Source organism: Nematolebias whitei, chromosome 10, assembly GCF_014905685.2.
Source record: "Nematolebias whitei isolate Nwh7 chromosome 10, NemWhi1, whole genome shotgun sequence".
NCBI lineage: Eukaryota > Metazoa > Chordata > Actinopteri > Cyprinodontiformes > Rivulidae > Nematolebias > Nematolebias whitei.
Window position 1 is genome coordinate 49073187 of NC_056507.1, and position 5253 is coordinate 49078439.

Consider the following 5253-nt stretch of genomic DNA (forward strand, 5'->3'; position numbering starts at 1 on the left):
TCTACATTTTTTTGTTGTTTTGCTTTGTTTTGTTTTTTTTGAATGTCCAGAGGACCAGATTTAACTTTTTTAGATGCTTCCTGGAAGGTCACGCCATCTTAGAGCTATTCCAATCTGGCTTTAAACCTCTCCACAGCACTGAAACTGCCCTGCTGAAGGTCTTCAATGACATTTTCTTAACCACAGATACCAGTGATTCTGTGCTGCTTGTCCTATTGGACCTTGCAGCCGCCTTTGACACCATCGACCATGAGATTCTCATTGCTAGGTTGGAGCAGTGGGTCGGCATCACAGGGTCAGCCCTCAATTGGTTCAGATCTTATCTCACTGACAGATCCTTTTGTGTCTCCATCAAGGATTTTAGTTTTGCAGGGGCAGAGCTTAAATGTGGGGTTCCGCAGGTGTCCATCCTGGGTCCCCTCCTATTTTCTTTATACCTTCTGCCGCTTGGTGCTATTTTCCGGAAACACAACATGCCCTTCCACTTCTATGCCGATGACTGTCAAATTTACTTCCCCCTAAGACACAATGGTACATGCTCTATTCAACCTCTGCTCGACTGCCTGGCTGACATCAGGGTCTGGATGTCTTTAAATTTCTTAAGTTTCAATGAAAAGAAGTCTGAAGTCATGTTGTTCCCTCCCAATGACACAATCACAAACCACTGCATCAACCTTTCCACTCTAACCCCGTCAGAAAAACAAAGAGTCACTAATCTGGACGTGATAATGGACCCTTCCCTGAAACTTAACAATCCTGTAAACATGATTGTAAAATCATGTTTCTTCCAACTGAGGCGGCTGTCTAAACTGAAGCCCATATTGTCCAAAAAGAACCTGGAGACAGTAATGCATTACATCTAGGCTTGATTACTGCAATTCACTCCTGTTTGGTATCAGTCAGACCTCCATTGCACGACTACAACTGGTCCAGAATGCAACAGCCTGATTTTTAACCAGTACAGGCAAAAGAGAGCACATTACACCAGTTTTGGCCTCACTGCACTGGTTACCGGTTCACTTTCGAATCCAGTTCAAAATACTCATGTATGTCTACAAATCACTGAACAATGTCGCCCCCCCCCCCCCCCCCCCCCATCTCTCTGATCTGCTACAACCGTATGTCCCACCACGTTCCCTGAGGTCAGCGGACCAGTTGCTCCTCACAGTTCCAGGAACTCGTCTTAAGCGCAGAGGTGACAGGACCTTCTCTGTAGCAGGACCAAGACTTTGGAACGAGTTACCTCTGCTTGTCAGACTGGCCCCTCCCTCTCAGTTTTCAAGTCCCGTTTAAAAACTCACTACTATTCAGTAGCTTTCAACACCAGATGATCTGTGTTTTGATCCTGTATGCTCCACACTGGTTTGTCGTCATTATCTGCATCGTTTTAATGTCTATATTCTGATTTACTTCATTTTGCATTTTGCTTTGTGTGTTACCTGTTGTTCTGTCTGTACAGCACTTTGGTTGGCCTTGTCACTGTTTTAAGTGCTTTATAAATAAAATGGTATGGTACGTTTTCCATCCTGCTCCCGAGAGGATGCAGGAACTGCTGTAGTCACGTCAGGACTACAAATCCCAAGAGCCACAGTGCTCTGATGACATGAGCGACATGCACCAGAATGCTCAGCTGACCAAATTAGAGGATAACACAGGAGTTGATTTTCACTCCTGTCCTGTCCTGGTCCCACAGAAAAAATCCTGTCCTGTCCCACTCCTGGTAACATGACTCCTGCTCCTGTTTTTCATTTAATTTTTAGGAAATACATTGAATTTGATTTGATCTTCTACCCATTCCTGTTTAAATTACCTTGTGTTGTGCAGGTTTATTTCGAAAGATATGGCAACAGGAACAGTTCATCTGTGGTGAAATAGAGACATTTATTGTCTTAATCCAAACAAAAACCTTCACTAAATGTTATAAAACAAGTAGTCCATGGCCTTTAGTCTATATAATTTTTTTCTACGGAGGATCAGCTGCTGAGTCTGTTTCTGGCTCTTTTGAAGGTCAGTTCCAGTAAAAACAAAAAATCTAAACCAGTCCATGGGTCACACCATGTCTACCTTAGATGAAAGAACCCAAACAGAACAAGTTGCATTTTACTAGTTTATTGAACAATTGTTTCCTTTAAACAGTGACATCACTGTCATGTTTTAAATTGTTTAAACAGACAAACAAATAAATAAAAATAATGTATCAAGCAAGAGAACAAATAAAAATGTTTAAAGGCGTTATTATACACTGGACGACGTCCTCCAGAAGTTCAGTGTATGTGGTCGAGGTAACGAGCTCGTTAGGGTGAAGCATGATGTCGTGCATCTTCCCAGACTTCAGAGCTTCATTTACAGACTGGACCATTGCAGGTCTGGTGTTCCACCTCATCTCTCCACAGCTGGACCAGTCCAGAGCCTTGTGGAACCTAAAAGTGACAGAAGACGTGCACGAGTCAAAATAGGGTTACAGTGACTACAAGTTACAATCTGTTGGTCTTTCTTCAGGAAAAAATGTTTTATCAAAAACAAGATATTTACAATTGAAATTAAGTCAAGAAAATGTGACATTTGCAATTATAAATTACAGAAGCTCAATTTTTCTTTATTTATTTCACTTATCATATTTTATAATTATTTAATGAGCCTCACAGGCAGAGATTACAAGATGTTATGTCTCTTACCTGCTCTGTTGAAGTGTGTGACAAGGGTCTTTGTGTCCAAAGCTGTTTAACAGTTTGCTTCCAGAGCTAACAGCTTCCTGTGTTAGGTAGAAAAATATAATTAAATTAAAGACAAACAAAAAGCTTAGTGCTACTTCTTGTGCCATGCTTTATAAAACAGTTATTGAATCAAGTATTATGTTGGTAAACATAGATGTTTTAAAACCTGTTAAAATACACCAGAATGCAGGAAATAGCAGCTTCTTTATTTAAAAAGTTATGGGGGAGGACCCACAGACCTCACACCAATATGTCCCCCTACAGTAATTCTAATGCTAATACACTGTGTGGTTCAAGCCAGGAGCCATTGTCAACACTGGGGGGCTAAGGCCCCTAAAAAGGGCTTCTAGAATCGCCCCTGGTGTGAAGAAATGAACTGAGAAAAATAAACTCTAAAATTTAACACAACAACATAATTGTACACATCATATCTTAAATCTAAAACAATTATTATAATGTATATGTAACCAGTCTTTCATATAAAAACTGGGATATTCTTACCGGAGAATGCTTTCACTAATGAGTTTGTTGTTGTACTGGCATGGTTACAGCCAACAGTAACTATTTACTTAAACACTTTAACCAGGAAGAGGTTTTTTTTTTACATCACAAACAGCAACAGATTGTCATGAACCAGAGGCCGGATCGCAAACAACAACAACAACCACTGAGAGGGTTAAAAGATTTATTGTGAAATAACGTAAAAACTCTGGAGTAGGTCCGGTTCTGGGCTGGTTCCGATCTTCTGATTGGTAGTTCGTGATTGGGTAGTGTTGTAGTGGCGGGCTGCCAGTAGAAGTAGAACAGATGTTAAGGTCCACTGGAACGGAGTCCAACAGGCTTGCAACTAAAAGATAAAGGTTAGTAGATGCAGGGGGAAAGAGACTAATTGGGGAAATGAATCTGTGGGAATCAGATTCAGGGGTAAGGATAAGTCCGTGATACAGAATGAGCTTGACCTTTAATCCGTGATCCAAAAAACAGTCAGAAGGGAAAGGCAGAGTTCATACCGTGAAGTCAGTTGTTCAGCAGAAGTATCCAGTACGTGATCCAAAGAGAGAGTCAAAAAACAAGAGCATGAGTCGGTACCTGATCAGATGAGCAAAAGCAGACGAGGGCTGAGGCAAAAGCGTGGTCGTGGTCAAGGCAAGGGTCATGAACGTGATGAGTCAATCAATGGAATGCTGGAAAGTCTACTGCTGATGAGACAGGATAGAGAATCTGGCCCAGACTGAGAGGAATGAGTGAGCTTAAGTACTGACTGGACCAGGTGGTGGAGCTGTGGGATAATGAGCGGTGACAGGTGACATGAGTTGAGTGATTACTGAGTGTGCAGCATGACAGAGGAGCTGACAGAGAGCAGAGCTATGACACAGATGATGAAGATTTTCACCTAAAAACCCACATAACAAATCAGAGCATACTTTTTAAATTAAAAGGGACAAGGTGGAGAAAAATGTGCTGTTTGAGTTTATTTACTGACGGTAAACAAAGTCCGACTCCCTGCAGCTCCTCACAGCTGAGACTAAAGTTTAAAGCAGCACAGCACCAACACAACTCTCATGAAGTTCAGGTTATTTGACACTTTCCTGCCTGTTCTGTGAGTTTAATAGACAGACAGTTACTTCTTACCTTGCATTGCAAACTATTTCAGCCATTCGGTTTCTTTGGAGACTTCTCTGTTCCTCCCACCCTCTCGGTGAAAAGCTACGGCTGGAACAGTTGACTTCTGGGCAATGTAGTTCTTTTGACTTGTGCTAAAGTGAAGGCTTACTGAAAGAACACTACAAAATAGCTGCGCCATTTAAATTTTTTTGTTTGTTTCATTTTCATTTTTGGTTAATGTTCGGTTCCTGTTCCTGCCTGCTTCCGTTAGCTTTCAGTCCGGTCACGTCCCGGTCACGTGAGTTATAATGAGGTTGACTCCTGTCCCGCCAGAATCTGTCCGGAATCACGTGACCCGCGGTACTCATGAAAAAATGTCATCCTCTAGACCAAATGACCGGTACGGAGGACCCAGTCCGATTAAAAATATACTTCCTCCGGGAGCGTCTGTGGACATAGGGAGGACGTTGAAAAAGACCCAGCCTTTTTATGATGGAAACGTCCAGAAGGTCCACATGGACATTGCTGTTATTAAGGCTCAACAGCTCCCCAGCAGAGTAGCTTAGCATCATGCTGGTTGAGGAGGGAGACACAGCGTCACACAGTAGCAGGTATACAAAATAGAAGAGTCTCCCTAACAAAAAAAAACATAATTCGAAGCTGCAAGCTGTCCACAACAGTTAATAAAGTCGGGGGGGGAAAAAACTAAACTTTAAGATGTTATCATCCAGACGGAGACGCGGCGAACAAACAACGCCAGCGCCCTCTCCATAGGTGAGTGCTTCAGCATATTAACGTGACACAAACATGACCTATGTCTTCAGTCAGGTGTAGAGACCAAATAATCTCTGTCACAACCTTCTTTTTAATTCATGAATTATGATATCTTCATCCAGGATTTTTTTCTAAAGTGTTTTAATTTTTCTCAGGACTT

The 5253-nt window shown here is 41.9% G+C and overlaps 1 protein-coding gene across 1 annotated transcript in view; it reads right to left on the bottom strand.

Moving 5' to 3' along the window:
- ciao2a (cytosolic iron-sulfur assembly component 2A) overlaps window positions 1-5253 on the bottom strand; it is a gene marked incomplete at its 5' end in the record, with an annotated part of 34247 nt that overhangs the window by 849 nt on the left and 28145 nt on the right.